Source organism: Alosa sapidissima, chromosome 21 (assembly GCF_018492685.1).
Source record: "Alosa sapidissima isolate fAloSap1 chromosome 21, fAloSap1.pri, whole genome shotgun sequence".
In the NCBI taxonomy this organism is placed as follows: Eukaryota; Metazoa; Chordata; class Actinopteri; order Clupeiformes; family Clupeidae; genus Alosa; species Alosa sapidissima.
Genome location: NC_055977.1, coordinates 24,704,348 through 24,717,925, shown reverse-complemented (window position 1 = coordinate 24,717,925; position 13,578 = coordinate 24,704,348). Strand labels below are relative to the sequence as shown.

At 42.2% G+C, this 13,578-nt stretch overlaps 1 long non-coding RNA gene across 1 annotated transcript; it reads right to left on the bottom strand.

Annotated features, from left to right (window-relative positions):
• Nucleotides 1-204: 204 nt before the first annotated feature.
• LOC121696090 lies at nt 205-4,157 on the bottom strand. Its single transcript, XR_006026241.1, has 2 exons — nt 4,110-4,157; nt 205-273 (listed from the first exon to the last, which is right to left on the bottom strand). It is a non-coding gene; the product is annotated as an uncharacterized LOC121696090 (long non-coding RNA).
• Nucleotides 4,158-13,578: the final 9,421 nt, after the last annotated feature.

The following is a 13,578-nucleotide window of genomic DNA, read 5'->3' as shown; positions in this document are numbered from 1 at the left end:
CTTATGTCTGTTCAACAATGCATCAACACCCACATTAAAATTACTCACTGATGTTAATCTATTACTCACTCATATTAAAGGAATTATCCGGAGTAAAATGCACTTTAGATCAATTTACGGATGGTTGGGAGTACATACGTTGAGTTGACATCAAAATCATGTCATTCGGATGTGTTTTGAGAAAGTTCGATTTTACCGTTTTTAGTCAAAACTCGTTAGCCTGGAAGTGACCAGGGCAAGTCATTTCACCGCTACAAAACGCTATTTTTATACCTCTTCTACAGTTCCAAACAACATTACACTTACGTGGTAGTGAGTAGAGGGTCCCTAAAGCCAAACCGAAGTATCCCGAGGTCTTTATGTGGTCGGATAGAGTCCAGAATGAATTTCATCAAGCCAGTACCTTTCCGGAAATGTTGCTGCTGCTGCAGCTGGCGTCTTTAGGGGGAAGTCCGTAGGAGTCAATTGCAGAGCACGCTCTGGAAATTCACAATTTCGAAATTGTGAATTTCCAGAGCGTGTTACTCCACACTCGGCAATCGACTCCTACGGACTTCCCCTAAAGATGCTAATAATAATAATAGACGATAATTCCTTTAATTAGGTTCTTCTGGAATGCAAGTGGCATCCAATCGAGAGTTAGACATTAAGTTGTAGAGGTTGTCTATTGTTTATCACAGTGACTGTGATGATGAGGATGATAATGATCACAGTATCAGCGGTGATGATGGCCATGTTGATAACTATGCTGCTGTGGTAGCGTACATTTGAGCAGTTTCAGTTCTCTGTGCTATAGGCCAACTTGGATGCTATTTCTCATTTTTGTGAGTCACTTTGGATAAAAGCATCTGCTAAACTAATAAATGTTCCACATGTTCATACACATACACACACAGTGTAAGGCCTGACTCACTGCAGCATTCTGGACAGCAACAGACACGCCCACTCCAGTCTTGCACGGCCTCCCCAGAGTTTTGACACCTGTGACTGATATCCAATTAGTAAACTTGCCCTATAAAAGGACTTTGTATCTGTTGCCTCGATGTGAGGTATTGTTTGTATTAACTCTACTAAGCCATGTTTGTAGTATTTCATTGAGAGTTACCTGTTTAGCCTTTTTCCAGTTTAGACCTTGCCCGTCTGTTTTGACCAAGCTTTTTTGGATTACGTTTTGGATTGTTCGCCCTGTCTTTGGATTTCCCTGTGTACTGACCTTGGCTTGCTGTCGGCTACTCTTTGGATTGTGGACTTGTACCTTCGCTAAGTAAACAGAACTGCACTTGAGTCTGAGACTTTATTTCATCACACACAGAGCACTCTATTTTCTTTTTTCTGTGAGTGTTTCTTGCCAACTTCATGCAGTCCCCTCCACCTCCTTGAACACACACTGCAAAGGCGCGCGTGTGTGCATGTGTCTGTGTGCGGCTGCACACGCCACATTCACGTCTAAATTGCCCCCTACTTAAAATGCCATCAGCCATCTGAAAGCAAAAAGCCTCTTTCAATGAAACTTTTCCGTTCCTCTCCTCTCATGGCATGAATGGGCTTGCCAATCTCCATTCACAAGGTTGCATGCAAGATAGTCAGCATTAGGGAAGAGGGGCCCTGGGAGACGCCGCGGAGCGACAGAAGAGACAGATAAACGACAGACAGAAGAGATAGATCAATGACTTTTTTTCTGACAGACCTTGAGAAGTTCTGTCCTTCGTCTTTATCAGCAGCTAAGTTGCACAGGGCACCATGCTGAGTCATAAGCTTCCACTTTACAACAATTATGTTTGTCATCTCTCGCTCTCTTTCTCATTCTGTGTCTTGGTTAAATGAATTCTGAAGTTTCCTGTTCTTGGCAAGGATTAGGTGTTCATTTGTGGGTGATTATGTGTGATTATTGGAGAACAGTGAGAGTGGCATTGGCTTTGGTACACACACACACACATATTGAGTTTGCGGTTAATAAAATAACAGTGTGCATGGGGCAAGCAAACAGAGACAAAGCACGCACACACACGCACACATACACATGCCAGGAACAAGGCCAGATTAGAGGAAAAGAGAGAGAGTGGAGAGGAGAGAGGGAACGAGAGACAGAAAGAAGGAAAGAGAGACAGAGGGTAAAATGAAGAAAGAGAGAAAAAGAAAGAGAAGGAAAGTGAGGGAAAGAAAGAGGGAGCTGTAGTAAACATCTGGATCACCAAATGTGTGGGGACCAGATCAGTTGGGGAGGTGTCAAAACACAAGCGCTGTGTGAAGAGTGACCTACTAGTGAATGAATGAGCCAAGGCGGGATGTGAGGGGTAAGAGTGTGAGATGTGTGTGTGTGTGTGTGACTGTACGGTCTGGTCCGCTGCATGTGACTACATGATGGATAATGCCTGATGACTGCCCAAGTGTGAAGTGCTTGTGGGTGTGTTCAAATGTCAGGACACCAGTCCAGTGGCTCTGTCTGGTTAGACAGCTCATTGCTAGACATCTCCTATCCACCACATAAACACACACACACACATACACTCACAAACACAGTAACGAATACACACACACACAAACACTCACACACACACATCCACTGGTTTGCCGACCCTCTCTCATCCTCACACTACATCTACATACCAACACACACACACAAATTCATTATGCCAGACCCTCCTTTCTGCCTCCTTGATGCCTCTACTGGGACCGAGCCAAAATGCTTGGTGTTGTTTGGACTAGAGACCATTAAACAACTGCTCACCCTTCAGCTGGAGTGCTGTAGGAGAAGTACCTAGCCAGCTCCAGCGCCTCCACCTCAGTCGCCATGGCAGCAAGGGCTGGCGGACTGATTTCAGGGGAGTTTAGAGTCTCAGGGTGGCTTTGCGATCACGCTGCTGTCTGTCAAAGACGCTTGGCGTTGTCTTTGCGGGCTGTTCGTCCAGATGATGGACCGTTGTGTGAGTTTGTGTGTGTGAGCTTTTCTTGGTGCGATGCCACAGTTAGCCTCCCCAAATCGCCTTCCTGTCTTTCCTCAGGACTTTTCAGGCTAGGTTTTGTAAAGTTGCTGGAGTGTGCTGTGTTGTGTGTGTGTGCGTCTGTGTATTTGTGTGTGTGTGTGTGTGTGTGTGTGTATTTGTGTGTGTCTGTGTGTGTGTGTGTGTGTATTTGTGTGTGTGTGTGTGTGTGTGTGTGCATCCTATTTAACTGATATCCGTTGATAAGTGATTGGGTTTGAGAGGCTGTAAAGGTTCCACATGCTAATAACAGGAATGGGACAGCAGCTGTGACCTATTGTTAAGTTGACAACACCAAAAACTTGTTGCAAACAAGTTTCCATTTCCGATTTATGGGAGTTGTTTACTGATTTACTTTTTTCAATCTTCCAGCTTCCCTTTGGGTAAATCTGTGATTCACGTCACAATGCTATGAATTGTTGGTAATTCCCTTGAGTGAAGTGTGCATAGATGCCGACCTACAGAAAGGGCACAGAAAGGGTGCGAGTGAGCCCTCAAGCACTTCACAAGTTTGCAGTGGGACAGCCCTAAGACCTTACCAAGTTCACAGGAACGCGCATCAAAGTGTGTGAGTCCGTGAGTGGAGAGATTGGGATTAGGCCATTTATTCATTTAGCAGACTTTTTAGCAGGCTTTTATCCAAAGTGACTCACAAAAATGAGAAATAGCGTCCAAGTTGGCCTATTAAGGTTTTGCACCTACGTCATAATGTCACGTGAACGTTTGTTTACAACTAGAGTGGTAGGCAAGAATGGTAGGCAAGGCACTGCAGAGAGTGGTAGGCAAGCGTACAACAGTCGGGTTGCATAGGCTACACATAGTTACAAATAGCTTCCGGGCCGCGGGACATTCCTAACCGGGCCGTAGCCTACGACAAGAGTTTAAAAAAAATGCATGCAAACTAAATAAACTCAATTTAATTCGCAATAATGTCACATTTGCAATAATACCCACTGACGATGGTGAGCCAGATACCTCAAAGAAAAAGAATGGGTCATTCAATACGAAATATGACGAGTTTCGCAGAGACCGGTGACTCGCATGCACCAAGTCCTTTATGTGTGGTATTTGGAGCCTGGAAGTGACCTGGGCATGTAATTTTGCCGCTAATAAACGCTATTTTTATACCTTTTCTACAGTTCCAAACAACATTACACTTACGTGGTAGTGAGTAGAGGGTCCCTAAAGCCAAACCGAAGTATCCCGAGGTCTTTATGTGGTCGGATAGAGAGTCCAGAATGAATTTCATCAAGCCAGTACCTTTCCGGAAATGTTGCTGCTCCAGCTGGCACCTTTAGGGGAAAGTCCGTAGGAGTCGATTGCCGAGTGTGGAGTAACACGCTCTGGAAATTCACAATTTCGTCGCCGTTTAAAAAAAAAAAAAAAAAAAGTCCAGTATTTCTTTCGAAATTGATTGAAATGAAGTTGTATGCAACAGCAAACCCTAGCTTACTAACAGGTTGGAATTTTGAAATGCCACGTGACGTGATGTCGTGCAACGACGTGATGCAATCGACTTCTACAGACTTTCCCCTATGCTAGAGTTGTATAAAGTACTGTATGCAAAACCCACACTTGAGTAGAAGTACAGATATTTGTCTTCAAATTGTCTTTTAAAAACTCAAGTAAAGTACAGATACTCCCCATTCATACTTCAGTATTGTACTAAACTATAGCTACTTTGTTACTCTACATCGCTGCTCTTCAGGCAATGAAGAGACATGAAAAGGATGGAGACCAAAAAATGATGGAGGTCATAAGTGCTGCTCACCAACAATCAGAGGTATGTCAGTAGTTTGAAGGGTCCTCTTATGGACAAACTGGTAATAGTGGGGTGGTTAGTGAAATTACTGTTACCAGTACCCAGTACTGTTACCAGTTGGTCAGGGCTCTCCGTTCCTGTAATAGTTTGGGGTCTTTTAAGAGGGCTCTAAGGCATATCTGTTCAACATGCACTTAGGTCATTAAGCGCTTATGTTGTTTTTGTATTTGTATGTCGCTTTGGACAAAGGCATCTGCCAAATGCCATAACCATAACATTGCTCAGAAAGTTGCCTTTTGTATCATCAGCTAGTGCTGGGCGGTCAACAGGTGTTGCACCAAATTCTGTGACCTGTCGAATTTTGTGACTATAGTGGACGCTGTTTTATTGCGCTGTCTATGAATGTACTGAGCTGTACTGACACAGAGATGAGGCAATTCTGTTATGTGTATAACTCTTCTAATAAACATAGAACATTGACCGGGTGTGGGTGATTACTTCAGAGTAAAGCTAAAGCCTACCCCTGTGAACAGGTGGACATCAGCAGGACAGGTCACATATTTTGATAGGCTACTGTCAAATTATGTCACTGTAATTGCAGAAATTGACTGATATTGTACAGTATATTGCCATTTACATGAGCAAACACTTTACTTACATTATTGACAAACTCCTTGCCATTGTCTGTTAATAATATCCTTTTTGGCACCTCAAACTGATATACAAACTTAAGGAGGCAGTTTGTGACCTCCACAGTATTTACAGTTACAGTGACATACAGTGGGTCCCAGTTAAAAATTGACACTTCATTCACGATCATGGTGAATGGTGAAATGTAAGTACAACTGCAGCCGCTTGGGGGCAGCATAGTCCGCTGTGGAGTTCCACGGTCGAACCAGACGGCGCATTCGACAGCAAGGGCTGTGATTGGCCGAGTTTTCAGTGCGTTTCTCTGTGTTTTTAGCAGCCCCTGCACCATGCTAGTCCACTGTAGCCTAAGCCTTGTACATAATGTTAAACATAGTTTTGGATTCAGTGGCAAGATTTCTTGATTGTACAGTGTCTGTCTCTCAGTAATGTTTTAAAATGAGAGCTTCGTCAGCTGGCAGTAGGCTAGGGGAGCGCGGGGCACAAAGTAGCGGGGTTAAATGTAACACGGACTTTTTCCCTAGTTGCAGGGGGTTGATCGAGGCATGCTATTGGTCAGTTAATCACATTACTATGAGACGGTGTTCCACAAATTTTCAGTCAGTATGGACGTGTTTCCACGTAGATCTGCAGCAAAACGCCTTTTGAAGACATCAACGTAAATGTCTAGGTGGTACTTGTCTTTCCATTACTGAGTTGTGGGTGCAGCTCACTGACTCCAATCTTGTATCATCTTAATAACCGTCTTGTAGGCTAAAAATGAACACCGTTTTGAAACATGTAGCCAACTCATAGCAGGAGCTAGCTTATCTTATAACAAACGTGACCCAGCGGGGTTAGTTGTAACGCGCTGTTACAACTAAGCCACTCATACTGTACAATGATGTTGCAATACAAAAATGTGCGCGTATTAGTGCTAGTTTAGTTAGTTTTTGTGATGTTTTGCATTTTGCCTCATGTGTTTTCAGGTTTGAGGGCTTTTCTTGGCAGGATTGACCTTGGTTAGACTCTTTGCTTCCATTGGCGCATATTTCTCATGTTATTTCTCCGTATAGAAAATAAAGTCAATTTTCGACACACGTCTGTAATTAGTTCATGACTTATGTATCATAAATAGTCAGATCCTATTCTATCATACACATTCAGATACATTTATTGAATTCATTTAATTAAAAACAGCCTTTTGAATGAGTGTTACAACTAACCCCGCATATGGGGCAGGTTGTAACATTTCACCTATCGCCACTCTCGGTGGAATTGTAAAAGAACAGTAGCTCCTACAAACAAACTTCCAGTGCATATGTGTAACAGAGATATGTATGTTGCTTGTTAAAAAGTATAACTAGTGAAACTCAAATGATTTTAGAATTATTTAGCCATAACCAAAAAGTGTTACTTTGTGCCCCGCGCTCCCCTACTTTGTCGGTAGTCATGAGAAGTTCGCTTGCTAACAGAACATAAATATGCTGCCTAGAAACCTTGTGAATAGTTCTGATTTTTTTTACTACACTAACGAGGTTGAAATATAGACTTTGCCTACAGCATCTCCTTAACAGTAATGTTAACAAAATGACAGCATTCATATGACAAAGAAAAACGAATTCAGTCACTCAAGACTGTGCCACAGCAACCAGTGTAGGCTACAGTCCTACCCAATATGCCTACTCGAAGCAGATAGCGTTGTCTGACGGTCGAGTGGGTTAATGCACGTATTTCCAGAACTGCAATACAAAAATATGCGCGTGTTAGTTTAGTTAGTTTTGTGATGTTTTGCACTTTTGCCTCATGTGTTTTCAGGTTTGAGGGCTTTTTTGGCAAGATTGACCTTGGTTAGACTCTGCATATGTTAGTATGGAAAATAAAGTCAATTTTCGACACACGTCTGTTATTAGTTCAATAACAAGTGTTGCTTGTTAAAACATTTGACTAGTGAAACTCAAATGATTTTAGAAATATTTAGCCAAAGCCAAAAAGTGTTAGAGAGAAGGAGAGTTGCCGGTGCAGCTCAGATGTCTTCTTAATTTTCTTTATTCTTTAGTAAAAGGTGCAGAACATTATTAAACTTTGACTAACGTTTCGATGTTCGTTAGTCAAAAACATCGACACATCGAAATGTTAGTCAAAGTTTAATAATGTTCTGCACCTTTTACTGAAGAATAAAGAAAATTAAGAAGACATCTGAGCTGCACCGGCGTCTCTCTCTAAAATATCTGTCCTGGCCTGGTTGCAACGGATTGTGGCCAAACGACAGAAGCGCGGAGAACCCTCCTTTGTCTACCAAAAAGTGTTACTTTGTGCCCCGCGCTCCCCCACTGCTTGTGAAAGAAGGGGATGGGGGAGGGGGGCTTAACGTGAAAAAGCTTAATGTCACAAAACGGCAACGAGTCATTTTAGGCTACAGGCCTTCATAATGGTAGGCTACAGGAAGTGGGGGGAGGGTATGGGATGACCAGAGCCGTCATCCAGGCACACAGCTCGTTATATAGCCTATCGACTGCCTTAACAGATAGGCTTTGCTCTTGGGTTTGGCCTTACAGCGAACTCAATGCTCTTGTTGCTTGCAGTTTGTTAAATAAAGCGATGCAGATTACATTATTTATTTCTGATTAATTGCGTCTTTTGATGTATTTTGCAACATTTGCTTGTTAGGCTGGGCTACTGTCAATGTCCTGTACAGGTCAATGTCCAACAATTGCTGGTGTAGGCCTAGGCTATTAATCAATTAGGGACTGTTCGTTATTTATTTAATTAAGGGGCTACCGGAGGAGTTTTGGGAGCGTTAGTCAAAAAAGACGTGACCCTCCCTCGCCAGCAAGAATTTTTTCTATGACCCTCCAAAGTGATTGAGAAAAAACGCATGACCCTCCCCAGTCCCAACAATTTATTGATGCCTTAGGCTACTGGGTCAATTTGGGAGCTTGCATGCTACGACTCCTTCCTTGAAATGCCTTGAAAAGGCTGTCGTTTGCACAATTTCACACCGAATAATCAAATTCAAATAATCACCGGGACCGAAACAAACCTGTCAACTTTTCCCGGGTTTATCGCGTATTTTAACTTTTTCCTCGCTGTCTTAGGAGGAGCTGCAGGGCCGTCGCAAGGGGATGCGAGGCCCTGTGCGAACTTGACAGATGCAAGGCCCTTTTCACTTACGTGCATGAAATCATGCGATAGCTTACTTTACACATAGCCAAGGCTACCGTCGGTGTATTTTAATAGTAGCCTAGTCTAATAAGCTACACCAGCTTGCCTTTAAGAGGGGAAATTCAATTGTATAGCCTATAACATTAGCTGAGTCACATATTTGGCCATATGGTGTTTATCATAGGCTACATCACGAAACCAAATAGTGTAACAAAGGCGAACACTTTAACAGGGGGAATTAATTGGGCATGAATCATTGTGCTGAACGGTATTTGTCAATGAGCAGAAACACACACGACATTCAAACTATTGATAAGATGTACTGGTCTGTATCTATAGGCTAACATTGGACAAATAAATGACACTGACTCGCCATATCCTGACTCAGGAAAAAAAAAACATTTTCTTGCTTTGCCGCAAACTCAGCAATGAAACCATAGGCCAGTTTGCAGGTAGCCTAACGTCTTTTTCATAGAAGGGAGAGCCCAGTCTCTCCTGTGACATGGAGGTGCGCAAATAGTTTTTAATAGCCTGTTCAACTTCGAAAAGCTTCGTTCACCCGATGCCAGTCACTGATCGCAATTTCAAAGTTCGGAAAGCTTCATCTTTTTAAGTTTTAAGTGCAGTGGCCCCTATCTGCCCCCTTTGGAATTATAACTCGAGCCTATTATAAGGTCCAGCGCGTTATGTCCTGGGATTCGGATGTGCTCAAAAAGAAAAGAAAAAACACTTTTTTATAGATGGTTATGAGGAGCAATGTGAGAGAGAAATTTGATGATCATTGATCGTTGTTTTGGGACGTTAAGCCTTTTCCATAGGCGTCAGTGAAGGAGATTGAAGAATGACCATTTTTTTATACGAAAATATTTCTTAACTACAAAAACTCAGTGTCTAAAAACTCAGTGTCATTCAGACTCAACCCTCTTGTTTTATTATCTTTTTCGTTGTCGTTTGAACGTTGGCAAGCAGGCATGTTGCGGTTGCAGTTTAAGTGAAATTTCTACAGTAGGCCTACAACATGCTGTTAGGCTGGGCTACTGTCAATGTACTTGTACAGGTAAATGTTCAACAATTGCTGGTGTACAGGTTATATAATCAATTAGCTAAATCATTTGTCCAGCTGTTTAAACATTTTTTCGTGCTACATTCAAACGCAAAAGGTGCTTTGATATATTTTTCGTTTGAACGTCGGCAAGCAGGCATGCTTTGGTTGCAATGAATGAGGATAATTGCTTTTTTTGCATTATTTTGAATATGACTCGCTCCAGTCTCAACAGCACGTACTTTTTCCACACACTAAGTTCTAACACACATAGGCCTATCCCCTCTCGCTTTCTCTCTCTCCATCCCTGCACACGGTGCTTTCTTAAAGGAGCTGCACCATTTTACAACAATTGCATCTACATTTTCATATTAGAATGTTTTGTCAAGTGTAAGCTTAAACTACCGTGATCAATTTAAGTTCCCGTGCCCCCGCTGCGTCATGGAAGCAGTAAGTCAGTCGCATCAAAAATAGTAGTGGCACCCAAGTGACACCTTGTGGTTGTTTGTGTCAACTGCAGTTTGTGCCATTTCCGCTGAGTAAATGGGGTGCGTGATTCACGAAGGAACCCGTCCAAACTTAACGGGGACCCACTGTAATTTGACAGTAGCCTATCAAAATATGTGACCTGTCCTGCTGAAGCTGAATTTGACAGGCCACAGAATTTCACACAAAGATATTGTTTTATTTTGTTAGTGAGATATCCAAGGCTCTGGCGTCCCCTCTGTGACGTGTTTGCCCCCCAGTTTCAGAGCTATTCCAATGGCTTACACAGTATCAATCACATTGCCGCTTGCAACGCCTTACTGTAATAAATGCAGTGCGTTGCCCTGTACTGGCAATGCTACAGCGGGCTTAAGCTGCCACCTCTTGGCGAAAACTTGTAATACATTTCACGCAGCTACGTGAGTCATGGAAAGCGCGAATGAAGTGGCCACTTCTAAAAGGGACCCACTGTAGGCCTTTTTTGACAGAGGAAGAATATTAGCAGATAGGTTTTATTTTCAAAGTAGTCAAAGCCCATATTAATGCAAATTGCCTCAACTAAGTCACACTTGTTTTATATTCCCTTTTAGATTTACTTGAATACTGTGTAATGTAGGCTACTTTGGCTTGAACTTGAAACGTAGGCCTATAATTATTTCTAAGTTGCACTAGGCTATACTTTTTGTATTGGTTTTATAAAAGATGTTTGTGAAATTTGCACAGTAAAAGTTCTATATTTTGACTGAAATTGTCAAATTGCTTTCTGATTCATTAGAATCATGGGTGGCTCCTCTTGGCGCATCATTTTCTGGGGCCATGCAAACCTGTAGGCTATTAATACAAGTGTGGAGTTATTCTGCAATATTCACTCATCATGACTATCCTAAGTCAGTCAATCTACTGCAGTAATTTCTTTCTCAAAAAAATCCCCTTTGTGGTAATAAGTCACCGAATTTGGTAAACAATGTTTTTACAATGTAATAACAGAATGAGCAGCTTGAACATGAACAGTCATGAAGAGATGATTGCTGAATGTGACAAAAATGTATGGGCTTGACATCGTTTAAAATTCCTGACTGCACCTTTAACTATTGTTAGTGATAATAGATACTTTATTCATCCCGAGGGATGAACATTCATGTCAGTTCATGCCAGTTTACTGATATATCTGTCTATAGGATACCTCAGAGAGACCTGATGAAAAAGGGGTGTCAGACGATGAGGTAGGACTCCCATGACAGATACCCATCACCGAAGTGTATGCTTAGCATTATGCAACAGTTAAGCTAGTGATAATGAACCTTCATGTTATCTGCTTGTCTATAGGATACCTTAGGGATGTCTCCATGTAATTCGCTAGCCTGACGAGCCAGACCCACATTAAAATGTAGGGTCTGGGCACTCACCGTTGGCAGTGCTCAGTCCTAGGGGCGGGATAATCGGTTGTCTTTCAAATTCCCTCTGCACGCAATAGGACAGCGGCAGCGCTATGAGTCCCATGCGTTTCCCACCAGCTGAGCTAGTTGGCTAGTTTAAACGTTTGCCAACTCAATAAAAGCTTAACTCGTGTCACACTGTTCGCCAGCATGCAGCAACATCCATCTTATTTGTTCAAGTAGCAGGGAATTCAAGCCAAACCGTTGCAACTCTGCCATCAATCATTATGTTAAGCCCACCTAACGACTCTATACACGATTTCATTGGCCTGATTAAGTTTCGATTTCTGGAGCTCACAAGCAAACGGAGAGTTGCTAGACTAGCCCTGGCAGCAAATGTAATTGCCGCTAGGGGCGCGTCTAGATTTCTAGGCTAGTAATTCGCAGGATTTGATAATACTGTTGCTTTCAAATGCTTCTATGCCCAACATCTAGTCTACATTAGCTATTTTATTTTTAATGATAATGAACCTTAATGTCATACTGCTGAACTATCTGTCTATAGGATACCTCAGGGGGACCCCCTGAAAAAAAAATGGAAAAAAAAGAAGAGTGGTGTCGGTGTCAGATGATGAGGTAGGACTCCCATGAAAAACTACCTTTTATGCAACATTTAGGTTCAGTTAAATTATTGCTGAAGAGATACAAGCTCACACTTGGAAATAACAATTGAAATCAGACAAGTCTGATCATGGTTTCATTACAATTTAATGTATCTGTGCATAGTTGTAGACTAAAAACTACACTGTAGCATAAAGTTATCATATCCACCTGGGCCACACCCATCCACCTGAGACAACAAAGGCTCTGATGAGTCGGGGGTGGCCCAAGTGAATGATAAAAGTGGAGGCTCTGGTCCTCCTGGTCTCTTCCTCTTTTCCCATCTTCTTCTTTTCCATCTTGGCTTCTTCTTGTCCATCTTGGACCTTTTCTCTGGGTCTCTCTCTCCCTCTCCCTTTCTCTCTCCCCCTTTCCCGATCTCTGGGTTTGTATTGTTTTATCTGGTGTATCTGTTATCTCTAACTTGTCAAGTTTACCTCTGTAAATTGGTTAAGTTTCCTTTGTTACCATTAGCTACTTTGTTACAGTAGACCATGTGAGTTTACTTTTACCTTCAACTGAAGTGATATTGGTTACATTTACCTTTAAGGCTTAATGCCTAATAAATTGTTCATTTGCCTACCAATCATAAAATACTTCAGTTCTTGTAGTGTGCCATGCCATTCTCCCCCATAGCTGATAAACTAGTTACTTGGTAATTGATTGGTGATACAAATTATTAATCAAATGGAGTCAGATTAACAAGTATGTAATAATATCATTGCCATTTAACTCCTCACCCTATTTGTCCACACAGTGAGGATATAGCTCATGAGTGGTAGAATGAGCGGGAGAAAGAGTTGATAAACCAGTTAGCGATAGGTTGGCCATACGTTCGAATTTGACACATGAATTTAAGCCTTGTCCGGTGCAGCCTCAAACCTCATTTGTCCTCCTTTTTGGAGTTGCGCTGGGCATCTAGAATCTTTGCTCGGATGCAGCATCGTTTTGCAAACTATGGACGCGAAGACTGCTGGTCGAATTATGCGCAGTGCTTCTGTCACTCGTCTGATAATTTGCTGCGCAATTTATGAAGGAACCACGGACTGACAGAAAAAGAAAACAAACGTTTTCGCAATCAGGAGGAAATACTGTAGGCCTACATGTTAAGTTGATCTGTTTGCATCTTTCCAGCGTGTGTTGCTGGACTAGCCTAGAGAAGAAAATATCTGTCTAAGTTATAATACCTGTAATATCTGTCAGCAGCTTGCTTGCCAGCGTTTTCCAGTAGGCCTAGACTAGGCCTACTTCGCAAAAGTTGTGAAATATAACCGCATATTTATATAATATGTTTACTACATTTACGGCTCTGAGGAATGCACTCTATGTACGGAAGGCTCTTGAAATGGCTCATTTTCTTAACGCTGTCTGATGTTGTCGAATTGATGAAGATGTTTTCTTAAAGGAGTGGTTCAGGATATTGGACATAGGGCCTCATTTCATCTTTGGAGTGGGTAAGATTGTTTTTAGTGGCAGGCT